Source organism: Microtus oregoni, unplaced genomic scaffold (genome assembly GCF_018167655.1).
Source record: "Microtus oregoni isolate MIOR12 unplaced genomic scaffold, Mior012 000017F_ref0000208, whole genome shotgun sequence".
Classification (NCBI taxonomy): Eukaryota; Metazoa; Chordata; class Mammalia; order Rodentia; family Cricetidae; genus Microtus; species Microtus oregoni.
In genome coordinates, this window is record NW_024543076.1 from 9,987,932 (window position 1) to 10,006,905 (window position 18,974).

Here is an 18,974-nt window from a genome sequence, read left to right on the forward strand (position 1 = left end):
TTATTCAGTGGATCCGACTTTCCCATCCACTGAGTTCATTCTGGTAACTACCCAAGAAATATTTAAATCTTTGATTTTGAACATAGTTTTACTCACCATAGTAAAACTATGTTACAACACAAGTTGTGTTAGGAAATAGTTCTTAATTCATTTATAGTTCCACTAAAAACAAAATCCCACCACAGGGATATAGACCTCAGTGGTTAGAACAATGCTTTTTCAGAAGACCCAACACCCATGTCTACACCAGCATGCATGTGCACATACCCATAAATGCATAAACACAACATAGGTATAATTTAAAAATTTAATAACACCTATGTAATTTAACAAATAATTTTTGAATACTGTAAAAATTATTATTTATATATACAGCCATTTACATGAGGTCTACATTGACTCCATTGGGTACATGTGCAAAGTGCATGAATCATTAATATGATATATTTAGCCATAAACATATTTGTAAATTACAACATCTTTGAAAGAGAGGGAGAGAACTTCAATTGGTTGATACATTTATTCAAATAACCAGTATTATTTTCTTTGAGTAAAGCTATTAATTGGGAAACCATATTCAATAATATTTAAAATGCTGCCCTGTAATATTATAGTATGCTCAACATAATGTTGTTCATATTTCTTTCCCTAGGTAAAAGATTTGTTCGACCATAAATGCAATATTATATTTTATTTGGTATAAATGAGTTTTTCTTATACTATGTAATCTACCCATTTTCAAGAGACTGTTTATGGTTATGATTAATACTTTCTAATCGCAATTCGTTTTCATGTTGTCCAGGTGCATTCTTGTCATCACCCAAGATTTCTACTTCTGGTGTGGGCAGCGGGACTACTTGCCTTTATTAAATTGAATCCTTACTACAGTGGTGACAGAGGATGTGAAAAGGCAGGTCATTTGAAATGATTCAGCTCTGACATTGAAAATGATACAGGTCATAGAGACTCTAAATGACCCATAATCGGATCTGGGTGTTTGGATGTGCTGATAATCAGAAATTATTAGCAGAATCCATCCTGGTTTGACGTAAACCCAGGAAACACGATGTTCCAGAAAATTCAAGTTTCCACATATTAATAGGTCTGAGCTGTCTCTGGGGTCTGTATCATCTCCAGAGAGAAAGAGAACACTGGGCTGGGTCTACAGTTTTACTGATTCTTTGCTGATAAAAATGCCAAGGACTCATGGGCTGGTGCTTGCTTCACTGCTTATGGAACTATGTACTCTTAAAGTTGTTTCAAGACTGTACTCTATGAAACCAAACCTTATTTGAGGACTTTTGAATACCAAGAAAAACATTCCACAGATTTGTTCAAACCTTTGTACTGTTAGTGGTCCAATTTGAATTATTAAAAACAAAAAAAATGTAGTTTTCCAATTTAATGCCCTCTTTTGTACTATAATAATTTTAAAATATTACTTTAATCAATAATATGTACTATACCAGAGCCTTTGGGCCTACACAATGTCAGCTGTTTAATTTTGAAAAATGGATATTGCCCTTACAAATTTATCTGGTCAAGCATTTGCATTACAGTATGCTTAGCACATAGACTTAAGAGCACGGAGAATGTCCTCATCAATTATATGAAGAAGATGTAGAGCTTGGTAACTTTCTGTGTGATCTCTAATTACAATAACTTAGTGTTTGATTGATTTCCCCAATTCCTGCCTCTACAAAGTGCAGAAAATGACAGATAGAAGAAAATTAATCTGCTATATAAACAGCCTGACATTTACATTCACTTTGTAACACACACACTCAGAAACACAGGTGCGCACACATAAACACACACACACACACACACACACACACACACAAATTGTCTTTTATAATGAACAAAATCCAGTTTGGGGGACAATAGGCTATGCCTTTAATCTCAGCTTTAGGAAGATGATCAAGAGTTGGCAGTCTTTCTCAAAGAAAGCCTTGAATACATAAGGCCCTGCCTACATCTTAAGTAAAACAGGGAGAGATAAAAAAATAAAAGGGAGGGAGGAAGGGAGAGGGAGGAAGAAGAAAGGACGGAAGGAAAAAAGAGGGATGAGGAAACCCTGCCATTGTCATTTCCCACAATGCAGCTGAACCTGAGTAGCATTAAGTTTAGTGAATGAAGCCAGGCACAGGAAGACACAATTAAGTTCTAAATGATTGGAGGTGGGAAGAGCATTTGGGGATGTTGGTTACTAGGGATCTGGTATGGAAGTTAGTAACTAGGGACTAGAGGAGGGAGGTTATTAGAGGTGGGGTATTATCAGAGATTTGGGGTGGGAAGACATAAATATGGACTTATTTCAAAGGACTAGTATATAATATATAATTTTTATAAAAATAAATACAAATAAAAATGTTAAAAAATGCTAAAACCATAAGGGATCAATTGAATATATCCCTAAAGAACAAAATGGAGCAGCAAACTAGCTTCATTATGCAGGATTTCTTTTTTACTTTTCTACAAATATATATATGTTGAAATAGAGACTTTTTGAGGTTATGGATTGTTAGTGGTTGTTATTATATATATAACAAATCACTATATTATATATATGAAACACTATATAATATAGTGATTGTTTCACATCTGTATACAAAATGCTTAAGTTGTTATTTTGCTAACTTTTCTGTTCTTGTGATAAAACACCATAACCAAAAGCAATAGAAAAGGAGTTTTTTGTGGCTTATGCTTTGGGAGCAAGAGTTCATAATGGGCAGGGGAGGCATGGCAGCAGGTGGACAGAACAGAAATTTGAGGAAGCACATTTTCAACTTTCAAAAGCAGCAGAGAGAGCAGACTGGCAGTGGGTAAAGCTGCAAACTCTTCCAGCCTATCCCTAGAACAGGGGGTTACTTCCTCAAGCAATGCTCAAATTCCAAAAGCTTCCAAAAATTCTCCCTAAAGTGCCACTATTTGGGGAACAAGTATTCACTTATGAGAAGCTCTGGGTAACTTTTCTCGTTCAAACTGCCACAATTATACTCATTAAATATATACACTTTTACATGTTAGTCATATCTCAATAAAATATTTTAAAAATAAAAGTTGTGAATCAGAGGTCTTTAATATAATTATTTGATACAAGAGTCATATATACATTAGGGCATTAGATCAAGGATTTAGTGTCTTTCTAAAAATAATTCACTGGCCTCATCATAAAGGAAAAGAACATTCTTCAAAATAGCAATTCAGGGAAATCAGAAGAAAAGAATAAGTTGGGTTGAGTGGGAACTTCGTTTTTAAGATTTTGGTGGAGTAAATTTGGCAGGAGAGAATTGTATGTTAACTTTGGTAGTAGTGAAGAAGTTTTGTAAACCTCAAAAGATTATATCAATATTTTCCTGAGAGTCATCAAAGTGTTTACAGGTATGAATTAGCAAGCATATCAATAATGCATGATCACAAGATGACTGCCTAGGACAGTTTTAAATGTTTTTTAATTAAAAAAAGAATTGCATGGATACAATATCATGAGTTCCTTTATGCCAAATGAACCTTTCAAAGAGTGAAACCTGATGGAGGAAGGTCATTGGCCAATAAAGAAACTGCTTGGCCCTGTGGGTGGAGTAAACAGAACAAAATGCTGGGAGGAAGAGGAAGTGAGTTCAGAGACTCGAAAGCTCTCCTCTCGGGAGCAGACGCCTGAGAGAGACACCATGCCCCGCTCCCAGCATGAAGCTCCCACCCAGGATGGACTAGGCTAGAATCTTCCTGGTAAGACCTGTTCTCACAGATTATTAGAGATGGGTTGATCGGGATGTGAGAATTAGCCTGTAAGTGCTAGAGCTAAAGGGCCAAGCAGTGCTTAAAAGAATACAGTGTCCGTGTAATTATTTCGGGGCATAAGCTAGCCGAGCAGGCGGCCGGGGTGCTGGGAACGCAGCCCCGCCGCCCCTATTACTTCAGAAACCAATTAGTATATACTGTATGAACTTCCTTGTCTTAAAGACCTACTTTTATTAAAATGGGTGATGCAAATGGGTGATTCTTTTTAACTTCTATTAATAGATAGTTTTATACACTTAGTCAACAAATTAATTAAATAAATACTAGCTGAGATTTTTCTTTAATACAGGTTTGAGTGGTAACCAGTAGACCTACTGGACTTTACCTCATATGACATGTTAAAAAGAAGAAACAAATGTTTCGTAATAATCATTTAGATAAAAATAATTTCACAGAATAATGGATATCACAGTTATTGGGGATGCACTATGTTCCCAGTACCTAATTTTACAAACTCATTTAATAATTTCATCCATCCCTTTAAGTAAATATTTTTGGTATCTTTTCTATTAATAAAGAAGTTAAGCCGGGCGATGGTGGCGCACGCCTTTAATCCCAGCACTCGGGAGGCAGAGGCAGGCGGATCTCTGTGAGTTCGAGCCCAGCCTGGTCTACAGAGCTAGTTCCAGGACAGGCTCCAAAACCACAGAGAAACCCTGTCTCGAAAAACCAAAAAAAAAAAAAAAAAAAAAAAAAAAAAAAAAAAAAAAAAAGAAGAAGAAGTTGGAATATAGTAAACATCAGAAATTTTCCAAAAGTTATGCAGACCAGCAAATAACAATTCCAGTATTCAAATTACAAAAAGACTAGATACAAATTCTGTACTCAAAATCATACTGTTCAAAGAAATGGTGGGAAGGAAACTTCAAGAAGATAAAGCAAAATATTAAAAGATATTCCTGATTAAAAAGAACATGCATTGAATGTACTCATTAAACTGGAACCTAGAAAGAGTTGGAAAAGACCAAGGAAGGGATAGGATAAAGATAGTTCGAACAAAGCATCACCCCAAGCTAGAACTTTAAATTTAGAAAGGCATTTTCAGCACACATGCAGCAAAAGAGGTTACTGTGACTGCATAAACAGTGTCTTTTAGTTAGGGATAAAAACAAAAAGGAATGAAATTTATACCCAACAGACAAGGGAAGTCAATTATGGATAAATAAGCCTAGGTTGATATTTTACAGTAATTATGCCTGGGATATAGTGAATAGACACAAAGGGCAAGGATAAACCATATTTAGACCATGTGAGTAAAACAGAAGATCCCCAGTTGCTTGGAGAGGGCCTAACAGCAGCATTCATAACAGACAGATGGATTCAAGGATGCATCTGGGACGTGAAAAAGAAGGCACAGCTGGGAAACATGGGGCACTTGCTTCTGAGTTGAGATTTCTGGCTTAAAGTATTCATTGCTTGTGTGTTTTTTGGGAGATTCAAGGTCTGATCAGATAGTTATTAGTCTTACAGAGTTATTTTTTTTTATTAGACTTAAGTTCTCAGTGAGAACAGCCCATAACTCTTGGCAATCTGTTCCTGACATTTTTCTTTGGCTCCCTTCAGTCTCCTGGGCAAAAGCTCAGTCATTACTCCATATTTCTTGTTTTGCTGTTTTTCAAAACACAATGTTGTTGTTTGTGTTGCAGGACATGGACACATGGCGCAACAAGATGTTGCCTCTTGTGTGCTTTGGTGCTGGCTTCTTACCTTCTTGTTAAGGGCTTTCTGACAACATGTTGGGACACGTCTTTGACCTTAGAGACATGGAAAAGCTTTCGGATTCTGTGAGTTCTTTTGGACTCTAACAACTGAGATGCAGTGGTATCTGTCAGTCCGGGAATACCCTTCTCTCATTTTGGTCAGAATAACAAACTTGAGAAAGATGAGACTGGCACCCACAATGCCTCCCCAGACAGATTGGTGCTTCTTCTCTACAGTGCCCCTTGGTCCATAAAACAAGAATGTCCTTCGGAAATGAATCAAGACACTTTGATTCATGGGAAAAACTTGCTTGCAGTTCCCACAAGTTTTTAGGCTACACAACCTGTGATGGCTAGTTTATGTTAACCTCACACAAGCTAGAATCACTAGTGAAGAGAACCTCAACTGAAAAAAAAAATGTTTCCAAAAGACCTGACTGTAAGGCATTTTCTTAATTATGGATCAGTTGGAGAAGGCCCAGTACATTATGTAGGTGGTGACATTTCTGGGCTGGTGTTTTGTAAGTAGACAGGCTTAGGCAAGCCATGAGGAGCAAGCCAGAAAGCAGTAGCTCTCGTCCACTGCTTCTGCATTAGCTCCTGCCTCCAAGTTCCAGCCCTGCTTGAGTTCCTGTCCTGGCTTTCTTTGATGATGAGTTGTGATGTGAAGTATAAGCCACATAAACACTTCCCTCTCCAACTTGCTTTTGGTCATGGTGTTTCACCGCAGTAATAGAAACCCTAACTAAAATGCAACCCTTCTGCTCTTCATTCAGAGCATCAGCGGCTATTACTGTGTGCACGCACTTTTCCTAGAAAGTAAGTGTCCTCACTATTCTCTTCAGTGACTTTCTGACGGACAGTGAGTAGGAAGGAGATATTCCGCTTCATCTTCACATAGCCAACTGCGTATGAGAAACTAAAAAGGAATTTCGATTTGCTACCTAATATCCTCATTATTAGAATTATCTTAAATTATGGGATTTTCTTTCAAATATAAAAAAATTTCTCCTTTGAAAAGGATTATTCATTGGAATAGTTTATTAAGCAGTTTAAACATAGAACAAAATATAAATGACTATGAACATGGGCTTATACTTGGAATACAGATGACAAGGTTCAAGGAACTGTCATAGAGAAGAGGGTAGCATAATTGAAGGTGAAGAACAAAAGGCATAAATCTATTCCAAAAACCTATCTGACCTAACTATGCAGGTCTGTCTGCTTGGCTCATCAGAGGGGAACCTACTTCCAGGTGAGACTGGTAAAGCTGCTAACTCTGATGTTTCCTTTTCCATTAAGGCACTTATACAATAAGTGATTTTACACATGGTTTTGGTTCATGTTTAGTGTAATACTGTGGATGTTTACTGAACAGGAATGGCTTGTGTCGTCACCATTGTTTTTTATTAACCTGCTTCTGTCAGCCTTTATGCTTATTTCTGACTTCATTTTGTTGTTGGTGTTGAAGTGTGGCTAAGAAGGCTAAGGCTCAGTTGTGCAGTTATTAGATTTCTGTCACAGGCTTTCCTCCATCAGAGAAAGCAGAAATAATTAATAACTCGAATTATTAATTAATAACAATGATTAATAACTTAGGTTATTAATTATTAACTCAAGTTATTGTCACCACTGTTTTGTCTCAAACCTTGGTCTGTTATTTGCTCAAAAAAATCTATCTATACCTTGGTTGAAAGTTGTACTTTGTCCCTCTGTGGTATCAATAAAATCAATAAATAATATCTTTGAATTGTTCTGAAAATTAACTTAGCAAACAGCTGTGTTAAAAACAGTGCTTGGTATATGAAAAATATTCACTAATTATTGTATGATTCTTTGTTGGGCTTGAAAATGTTAATGTGTATGCATGTGTGTGCATGCGTGTGTGTGAGAATTCATAATATGGGCAGATAATTTTGAACTGTATTTAATTCCAAATGAAGCATGGAGATTTATTGCCAGAGATTATTGTTACATTGGCATTTCAACTTTCAAAAGTTTAGGCAGAATAAAAAGTTTTAACTTGATTGACCTAATAAAAAGACACCAGTGCATTGCATCCCACTCCAGGGTTTTGAAAGATTAAAGCGAATAAAAATACGGATATCCTTAGCAGGTGTGTCTCTAAGAAAGCCGCGAACAAAGAGAGTGTGTGCCACCAAAGCATTCTGGAGCGAAGTCCTCATCGCTCAGCTGGGAGTCCCCGAACAAAGCTGCTGAAAACCAGGCGACTTGAAATGAAGATTTAAAAAAATGGCTGTTTTGAGGTTTCCCTTTTCTTCTATTGAGGAACAGGCAGTGTGCATCTCATACTAAACTAGAACTGGGTATTGTAAAGGAGCAAGACTCTCCTTCAATAGACTTCTGGCAATGTGCTTTAGGTGGAGTCTGTAGAGAGAATTGATCAGTACTGTAACTGGATTTTTCTAAACTTGGGAAATGTTTGCTTTCAAAATCACAATTTATAGTGAGTAACTCAATCAAAACCCCTTGACTATCTCCTCTTTCTTTTCATATATAGTTTTAGGTAAGTAGTATAGCTAGGTTAATTTATTAAGATAAGAAGTTATATGCTTTAATTTTTAGTATTTAGACTAGCTGTTTTATGGAGTAGGTTGATAATTACATAACTGGTTTACTTGACTTAGGAAAGCAATGGTATATTCAATTTTATCTGTTCTAATGAAAAATAATTTTGAATATTTATGTCCTGAGGAAATATCACTTCTATGACATCAATTTGCTAGAAATATCACATTAATTAAATCTTTTATTTTTATGTGAATGTTACCTGCTTAAAATATTAGATTTTTATGAATCTTCTAGTCTAGCTTTAATTACAGAACCAGACTGCCTTGCATTTTAATACCTTTCTTTAAAGAAAGGGTCAAAGCACCAAACCCAAGGACAGGGAAGCTTTCATTCACAATTTCTCTCTTGTTTAATAACTGTGAAATGTTGATAATAAAACATGAATTCATCTACCTCTGGTCTGCTGTGCTGATTATAGGTTTCAAACTTGGTTAAGCACCATTTTATTCAAATTCCTATTATTCTTTCTGGTTTCCTGACTGTAGCTATCTATTTATGCTAGTATGGAGATGGTGCTGACTGTGTGATATGTCATCCTGAGGTAATTATGGGATAACATTCGGTGCCTCAGATAGTAAGGGTGATCTTTAATATCTCCTATGACTTAACTTACATTGAACAAATTAAAGAATGGTTTGTTTCATTTGTATTTTATTTCTTTTGAATCCTTGTGTGCTGGTGTGTGTGTGTGTGTGTGTGTGTGTGTGTGTGTGTGTGTACGTGCCATAGCCCACAAGGGGAGATTAGAAGACAGCCTGCTTGAATTCATTCCTTCCTTCCACCATATGAGTCCTGAAATCAAGTTCAGGTCATGAGGCTTGGGGTCAGGAGCCTCCACCCACTGAGCCATCTTGCTGACCCTGAAACACTGTTTGAAAAGCAGTAATGAGCATAGCTAGCTTATATAGGGGTCATCATTTCTCCTTTTCAAATTACTGGATCTAAAAAGAAAATAAAAGTAGAGAAGATGCAAACGCCATCTAGTTACTCATTTGTCACTGAGTGAGTCGTCTATTCCCAATGTAGAGTGCATCCTTTCCCTTAGAAGAAATCTTATTCGATTGTCAGCGCACTTCCTCTTGAGATGCTGCAATCAGTCAGATGCTCCTCAGAGGCTGCTTTGCTGTTAGCCTTCCTCTGTTGTCTCAGGAATGCACTTTCCGTCATGAACTCTGAATCTTCATTCTTTCTGTGTATGCCCTACACTACTGTGCAAGAATATAAATATGGTGAAGAAAATGTCAATAATAAGGTAATTTTCACCGTCTGAGTGAAGAGGCCAGAGTAGATTTTTGCTATGAAAAATAAAATTCTTCCAGGTTTCCTATCTTGAAATAAAGTCTGAGAAATGTTAGATCTATTTGTGGAACAAAGAAGAATGCTGTGTTTTGTTTTTTAATAACTATTCATTCAAAACAAAAAATCATTTTCCTCTGAATCAGCTGTAAATTTATTACTATATGCTCTTTAACCGAGGGTGATTCACTTACAATATGTGTTTTTCCCTTCAAAAGAGAAGGGAGATCATTCTTTCTCATTTATTTTCAAAGATGCTTTAAAATACTCCCATAAAAATAAAAAATTAATTCACTACATTTTGAGTAACATGTCATTTTGCTTATCTATAATTATTGCTCTATAGTTTGTCTTCAAAAAATAAGTAAAATTATAGTTTTGATTATAGAAATTCAATTGTACAAATCTAGATTCCTAAGTAGAGTCCTTTTTGTTTGAATAGTAACCAAGCCTAGATTGGCAACAATCTAAAAACTATTATCTTTAAAGTTATTGCTGGAACCATGTATCGCTCCTCTTTAATGACACTTTGTGTCGATGTCACCACAGCATGATCATGATCATGAAATTGACTCACCATAGTTTCCTATTTAAGGAACTAATTCAAGTGTGATTTTGTTGACCATGCAAATGTATTTGGACACATTTCAATTTATTCATGTCTCAGAGGTATTTTTCTGACTACTAAATCCTCATTTTTTTTTGTATTTAAGTATTAGCCTTCACTTTGAATTTTTAATTCTGTCAAATTTCTAAATCTTTAAACCTGTTTATTCTTATTGTAACTTTTGAATCAACTCAGTTAAACTGCATCTAGCAATTCTTATGAAACTTGATTTTCATATTTTTCCTCTTCTATACCCTAAAGATGTATATTTCTTTGTCAATTTTGTTTTCCTTTTTTTGAAATCATTTTAGTGGGAAATACCTAATGCACATATAACATGTCCAAAAACTCTCTGCTCATATCCTGTAAAACATCACAGCCAGCTTTGGCTTACTGCCTGGGAATTATAGTTTGGGAGGTGTTCCTTATACATTCGCTTGTCAGCACAATAAAGCCGAATTTATTTCTGTTGGGACTCCTCAACTGCTCCTCGGAAACCAATGTCTGTTTCCGTCTTGCCAACAATCTCACATAGTTTTGTGTTTCTCATCTAAACTTTATGTGTTATTAACTCAGCTTTTGTTTAATGGCTGTGGTGGTCTGATTGATTCTTTTACTTTTATATTATTTATTTTATTGCCATAATCTATTTTTCATATCTGTCAAACAATAACATCTCTAAATTAAAGTGATTGCTTATTAAAAGTTAAAACATGACAGCAAATTGCAAATATAATACACATTTCTTCTACAATAAAGATGTCAAATATAAAAATATATCTACTTTTTTGTTTTATTTATCTTTGACAAGATTTGATTGTTTACCATGTTTGCTTCAAACTTACAAATCTCTCATCTAAACCATCTCCGAGCTGGGTATTAAAGCTGTGTGGTACCACACCTAGCTCTGTGATCTTTAAATATGATTACAAACTAAAGTTTTTATTCCTTTTTGGGAACATGCAAACTCCAACTTAGAGATTGTGTGCTGACATAGATCAGAGAGAACACAATAACACTGTTGAGAAGTCGTGCTGTGTGCATATCTCCTTCTTAGATGAACCAGGCATGCAAACCGAGTTCCCCGCGCTTGTCAGCAAGTTTAATAGTTTTCACACAATAAACCATCTCCCCAGCATCCAGCTGCCCATATAAATTCCAGAGAAAGATGCCGAGTGTTCTTCTTACCGACAAGGTTCTCTTAGAGATCCTTTCTGGAACTTGCTGTTTTGGCAAACCCCTGAGATCCTACTCTCTTCCCAGTCCTTTCTGCTGGAACTGGAGTCACAGATGGGTGCTGCGACACCCGACTTTTTTTTTTTAAGTGACAGGGTTTCTCTGTAGCTTTGGAGCTATACCTTTCTTTTAGAACTGAAGTCTTTGTGTTTGTGAAGAAGGTGCTTTACTTACTGACCATGTTGCCATTCCTACAAAGAATAGGTTTTTCATGTGAGTGGAGATAGAGGAGTAACACAAGGCACCAGCAAAACTCCATGCATCTTTTTTGTTTTTGTTCTTTTTTTTAAGATCAGCCTGCCTCTACTTCCCGAGTGCTGGGATTAAAGGCGTGAGCCACCATGCCCTGATTCTCAATGCACCTTAATTATCATTTTAATTTGCTTTTAGCAAGTATTTTTAAGTGATTGGTCCTATAGAAAACTAAAATCTAAATATGAATTATTACTGGAGTCATTTTATCAGTTATACTTACTTGACATTCCATAATTTCCTATAGAAGATTCATAAACAAGGGGAATGAGAGTCATCTGTCTGACAAACTCATGCGCTGGCTGTCTATTACCAAGTGAATTCTTAAAACAATGACTAGTATTTTCGTGTACTATGTATGTTGTATAGAGAAATTATGGGACATGAATTAAAGTTCCTGATAAAAATCTACTTAAAGTAATCATTCTAAAACCTAAACAAGGAGCCCTCTTCTTCATTTAGAAAAATATTTATACACTACTGTATGTAGAGTAAGAAAACATTTAGATAATGAATTCTTGTTTTCATAGTACAACATTCACTCTCAAGAAAATATATGTAATTGAATGTGGGTTTTCTTTGTGGTACTTTATAATCTGGACTCTATTTGAGCATCTTGGAAGTCCCAGACAGATATAATTTCCCTCACTATATTTTGCAATTTAACAAAAGCCATAATAACAGCATTACACTGGGAAGCACTTTTTAAGTGGCAGTGTAGAATCACAATAAAATTTTATGGGTAATCACCGTCATTGTAGCAAGATATATAGTGCTCTGAATATTCCTATGTCTTCCTTTTATTTCTAGGAATTGACGAGTGCCACGGAAAGACAGCATCATGAGCTCTAAGGACTTCTAAGCTGTTCTGTGAATTTTGAAGCATATGAGGTAAATGTTGAGTTTATTTTAGTTGTGTTTTGGAGATGAAAGTGAATACCATCTTAAAACTTGTTAAACTCTTATATTTTATGGAACGTATTGCAAACTACTTGGATTCTGTTTGTATTTGCTTAGTGCCTTTATGAAAATTCTAGCATATCCAAGGGTTATACTCTGCTTGCTTTTTGTTTTTTAAAATTATGTATTTTGCAAGAGTATCTTCTGACCTGAGCTCTGACTATGTAGAACCTTGGGACTGAACTTAAGTCTTCTAACTTGTTGGCAAGTGTCTTTAACCATACCCATATATTAGTGCAACTCTCAACCTTCATCTACAGCTTAATACTGAGTTCCACAATTGATCAAGGTGCGGAAAATAAGAGTCAGTGGGGTAATCAGCTCTGCCTGGCTCTCTCTGACCTTTACCCCCAAGATCTGGGAATGGTCATGAAAGAGGCCTGCGAAGCGTCTAAGAGTCAGAAGTAGTCAGTGTCTGACAGGAAGCATTTGTTGGACGTGATAACACCACTGCACTGCGAACTCCTGTCAGCTCTGACTGCAGGCACGAAATTTGCAGGCAAACCATAGCAACTGACAGCACAGATGGGGAAGAGCTCATGAAGTCCAGTCCCTAGCTGAAGAGCAACTGACGCTTGATGGTTTCTAGGTGCGTGAGAGACGGTTCTTTTCACACATACAAATGCTAAATGGCTATCTATAAATTGTCTGGTACCATGCACATAAGGCAACACTAAGTGGACTCAGAGAGTTTTATAAACAGAGAGAGAGAGAGAGAGAGAGAGAGAGAGAGAGCACATAAATGGGAGAGGAAAGTGTCAGGGAAGATATAAAATTGCAGAATTGCAGGGGAGGGAATGGGTCGAATTTGGTCAATATATATCATATGAAAGTCTGAAAAGGAACAAAGTTGCATATAATGTCTGATGGCTTCGGATGGATCTTTATGAGTGCTTATGCTTTGTTTATTGATACAGGGTATGCAGGGGTCTACAGAGCAAACATAAATTTAAAACTGGGTTACTCCTGCCCTTTCCCCTCATGAGTCCTAGTAGCTACGTCTTCCATGTTTTATAGATGTGTAGTGCAGGTTGCCATCTTCTGAAACTCCTGTCCACATTTCTAGCTCTCCTGGCTCTGTTTATGATGTCTGCATTAAAATTTCATGGATGAATGAGTGCTTTTCTACTGTTGTTTGATGTTGGACTGAAACCTTTGTAATCTCCCATTGTCACCTAAACTAAGAAAAAAAAGAGTATGGAAATAAGGATTAGTGGGAAAATAAGGCATCTCTGAGGAATATTGGTGCTGCATGCCTGTAAGCCTAATACTCAAGAACCTGAGGTAGGAATATTGTGAGTTCCATGTCCAACAGTACTACAATAGTAAGGGCTTGTGTCAAAAATCTAGAAAAGTAAAAACAAAATAAATTTAGATGAAAATAAAATTCATTTAAACTTGAGTATGAAAAGATGTATGAGGCTACCAATTCTGCCCTTGTGAATATCAAAATACAGAACTCACAGAAAATTTCTTTCTACCTTGTACCATATATCTCAGACCAATAAAATATCAAGGAAAGGATGATATATTTGCAGATGGTCTAATTACCTCAAATGGTGATTACACAGAAATGCATAACTGCATAGCGGTATAAGAAACTGGCTTGGGAGGAGAGGAAAGAGACACTGTCCCTGAGCGGAAATGCAGCCCTAAATAAGGAAGGACAGAAACTGTGGAAGGGAGGAAGAAGGAAGAGGGGGAATTTAAAGGAAAGGAAAGGAAAAGACAAGAATATTTAAAAAATAATCTTTGTCCAGGAGTAAAACATGAAACCTTGAAGACGAAATGTACAAGAATGCTGATGTCATTGCTAAAATTTAATTTTTTTTTTTTGATTTTCGAGACAGGGTTTCTCCGTAGCTTTTGGTTCCTGTCCTGGAACTAGCTCTTGTAGACCAGGCTGGCCTCGAACTCACAGAGATCCGCCTGCCTCTGCCTCCTGAGTGCTGGGATTAAAGGCGTGCGTCACCACAGCCCGGCTTAAAATTTAAATCTTACAGTTCCAAAACTTAAGCATCACACCAAGACACACACAGCTCACAGTATACAATAATGTCCATTATATTTGCTTGGATGGGATAATAGAAGAATTGGCAGTTATGTGAAGAGACTCAGAGACACTGCTAATTTGTTCTTCATAAACTATCTGTCATTTACAAAGTTCTTATAATCAGAAGAGAATATTTTAATGACACTTAAATATGTTAAACTTGAAATGATTCAAAGACACCATCTAACACAATTACTCCTTGAAATATTTCTTAGTCTCTTCTTTCACAGTGCTTACTGTGGGTTTCAGGAATTCTGATAAATTAACCTCTTCTTTTTTTGAATTTACATAAGCTTTAAAGCTACCTCTTATCCTGAAAACAAAAAACTCACTGTTTTCCCATGTGCCTTGATAGCAAATATTTGCAAGTATATTATATTTTGACATGCTGAAAGTGAAATGCACATTATTACTTTATGAAATTATTAGAAATTATTTTGAACATTAAAATTCCATTTGCTTGTAAAGGGGTGTTTTAAAAATATCAAAACCTCATGCAAATCGCTTCGGCACTGACAACTTTCATTTTAATAAAAGTTTGCATCACAAAGAAATGAAAAGATAGATCCTACATCCTCTGACTCATTCTAAGATTAGATCAGCTCACTGCCATCCTCAGCCTTTGGAGAAAAAGTTGTCCTGGGGCTATACCCACTGGGTCTGGATACAATGCAATCAATTGATTTCTGATTTCGACTAGTTATGGGTTTCTATAATGATCTCTATATTCTGAAAAGATGAAGCTTCTTTAGTGAGGGGTGAGAGATTGCATTTATGGTTATAAGGTAAGTTTTATAATGCAGTTAGGAATCACGCCAATCTTTGACATTAATAGGTTTCTCTAAGCCCCATGATGACCTCACTATCCTAAATAGTTGGCTAGGTTTTCAGCACCAGGCATGATGCCCCTCTTGTTGAGTGTGCCTTAAGTCCAATTAGAGAGCTGTTGGTAACTGCCGAGATATGGTGTCATTATTGCACTTCTGGTAATATTTTTCTCTTCTAGACCATGTTATTTATAGGTGTCACAATTGTATAGGAATATGGATTGCTTTCTCACTGAAAGCTTGTTAGAATTCTCTTGTAGTATGAAAGACATATCAAAGGAAGGAGGCTTTCAGGTCAGACCTAGTTTGAACATTGTTTTCATTGGCAGTCTAATAGTAGTTTGTAAAACTATATATATATATATATATATATATATATATATATATATATATATATATATATATTTGCAAAACTAGTATAAGAGTGTAGAAGAGAAAATTCTACATAGCAAAAGTATGTTTGTTTGAAATCAAACTCTTAGAGCAGACACCATAACGAAGCAATGTGAATTTCAAAAGATTAAGTTTACTTGTTTGTTCAATACTGGATTCTAAATTGTTTGAGAAGATGGAAACTCTCTACAAGTATGTTAATGTCAAGTTAGAGGAGGTTAAAATTTTTGTTTGTGTCTCTAAAACAGGCCCAGAATACTTGAGCATGATCCAGAATGGAACAATTTGTTTTTGTTGTTGTTTAACTTTGACTGGTTGGTTGGTTGATTGGTTCGTTTAGATTTTAAAATAGGATTATATGGGTTTATTTTAAGTAACAAAAAGTACAGAGCAAAAAAACAAAATAAAAAGCAGAAAAAAAATCCTGTGAAATTGGAGTTTGTCTTCAACACAGTTACCTGCTGCATCTAACATATGATGTACATATACAATGTAAAGTTGCCATATACTGTTTATAACTATATAAATTCTGATATAGATGAAATCTGTTTTTTAAACGGTATATCATTGTGTTGCCTACCTGGGCTGCATACTGTCTTGTCCTCTTGAGTGCTGCCCTTACAAGTATTTGCCACCCTATTGGTGCTTGCAGCTGTTTCTGTGGTATGTTTAGCCTGCTTCTCACAATGGATTTGGTTGCTCATTATCTCAGCAATCTGCCATTACATCATGGTCTTTATGCAGAGAAGTAACATTTCCATGTGCCATTACATCATTTCATCTAATTTCATGGGGGTTTTTGATGGTCCATACTATCTTCATTTTAAGAAAACCTTTAAGAAATATCATGTAGAAAAATGGTAGAATTCTTTTAATTCTATTAATTATTGGAATAAACTTTAATTCATCTGTAAAGTAGTATGCAGATAAATTATAGGAGCGTCTTTCCATAACTTTAACCATCTACCTGACATGATCTGCACAAATTAAGGCAGATTGTAGTATTGATTATAATCCAGGTCTCAGATTTAATTTATGAGCATGCAAAGGGGCAACGGCAACTCTTTATTCAATGACATCTGAAGACTGGCTAGTAACTAGTAGTGGGAAAAAGATAACTTATAATCTGTCATGAACTACATGTTTTGCTATTTCTATAGCCTTGAATTAGATCCCAGGAATTAGTTTCCCATTAGTTCAATTTAGAGCATAAATTTAAATCTCTTATGATTATTTTATTATTTTTAGTCATCTGGGGCTTTGCTCAAGACACGATGTAGGCCTTTTAATTAGACTGTTTTCATGTATTGAATAAAATCATTTACTTCTAAAGAATATGTTAGCATCAGCTTGGATTTTCCTTTGTATTCTCTGCATGGTTATACTGGAAGCCTGTCTAGGTTAGACCCTCTGATTGTACATCTCAGTATCATAGAGATTCCCAAAGTGTACAAGCTTAAAAATCTATGGTTTTGTCTTTAATTATGAAGATAAAATATGTGGGCTTTAATGTTCATCCTAGTATATATTTATCAACATTTCTTAGAGTCAGTAGTGATCAACACTATAGTTACAAGATAAATATTTACAGATGATTGCCTACATTTTGTGGCTTCCTTTCATTCATCTATATAGGTAAGATTTTTACCAATTACTTAATTAAGGCATTGAGGTCTTTGTGTTTTCTTTAAAGAAACACTTTCACTGAGACACAGATTGTATCAATGGCCTCAAATAATATTGGTTTGTGTTATAGATACTGGAAACTCATTCCTGAATTAACTATTTTAATGTGTGGGTTTCTCTATTCTTCAGAAGGTGTTCCCACTGAGTAGGCCACTGCACATATTTTCCTCCAGTTTGATAACACACCCAGCAAGGGTTCTCTGACAATTGATTGCCTGTGACATATAACCTTAGTGGATCAACTACATACATGTGTGTGGAGGGTTCTAAGAAGCACAGAAGAAAAAAAGTCTACTACTTAGCATGTTAACTACATCCAAAGTTAGTCAAAATAGTTGTAGTAGAGAGGCCTCTGCTTGTTGGTTCCAGGCTGCCCAACTAGCTTAGACCCGAAATAATCACACAGAAACTATATTGTTTAAAAAACTGTTGGGCCCATTAGCTCTAGCTTCTTAATGGCTAACTCTTACATATTAATTTAACCCATTTCTATTAATCTGTATATCACCATTAAGTCATGGCATACCAGCAAAGTTTCAGCATGTCTATCTCCACTGGTGGCTCCATGGCATCTCTCTGACTCCGCCCTTCTTTATCCCAGCATTCAGCTTTGTTTTTCCTGCTTATCTAAGTTCTGCCCTATCAACAAGCCAAACCAGTTTTCTTTATTCATTAATAGTAATCATAGCAAACAGAGGGAAATCCCACATAAAGTAGTGAAGCCTAACTGCTCTAAAATCAATCCAGATGTGAATCCAATTACCTTGTACTTAGACAGTATGTGCATTTGATGACATATTTCTCTTCAGTTCTTATGGTATCAATGTGAAGAAAAAATATAGTGATCTCAGGATATTAGAGTATATTCTTTATGAATGCTGTCATCAGTATTAAAATACAATGTTTACAAGAAACCCTTTTTTTTATTCTGTCATCGTCGTGACCTTCTGAAACACATATTCATGCTTGTATTCATTCAATCTTGACTGAGTATAATTTATGTTCTCTGATTACTCATAAGTAGCATAAGCAGATACAATCCTTGTCATAGGCTTTGTGCCCTAAGTGGGTCATATAGGGCATGTATTAATAATACAATATGTGAAAGAAAATGCTTAGCAATAATAAAAGCTAAGCTGAAGTGAAACAAGGTGAGAAGCAGAGGTGCTGATTTAAGTTGTATTGTCAGGGAAAGCCCCACATGCCTATTTTATTTTAAGCTGAAATTTAAAACACACTGTCTGTGCAGACTCTGAAGAAAAAAAAATGTGCAAAGGGAAAAAAAAATGCTAGCCTCCAAGGAGAGACTAGAGGAGCCGTACAGGAGAGAATCCCGGGTGCCATTGAAAACTCAGGCATGTTGGCATGGCTCCATGCTCTCCTGGGCACACTGACCAACTAGGGTGGCTTCTTTGCTGGTGCTCAGTCTTCTTTCCATCTAATACATTGTTCTTTTCATCTTAAGTCTAAATGCAAACTAACCAAATCCTACTCCCTAGGTTATCTTGTCTAACCTATACTTTTCTTAAAAGCATTGAACTTGAATAAATGAAAATGAGCAAATTGGG

General features: G+C 35.9%; 1 protein-coding gene across 5 annotated transcripts in view; it reads left to right on the forward strand.

The window, feature by feature from the left end:
• Lingo2 (leucine rich repeat and Ig domain containing 2) overlaps positions 1-18,974 on the forward strand; it is a 1,050,166-nt gene that overhangs the window by 437,460 nt on the left and 593,732 nt on the right. For all 5 annotated transcript variants that reach the window (XM_041667315.1, XM_041667314.1, XM_041667313.1 and 2 more), the window contains one exon: positions 12,298-12,378. The gene's annotated coding sequence lies outside the window, so the exon portion shown is untranslated. The remainder of the gene's footprint in view (positions 1-12,297; positions 12,379-18,974) is intronic.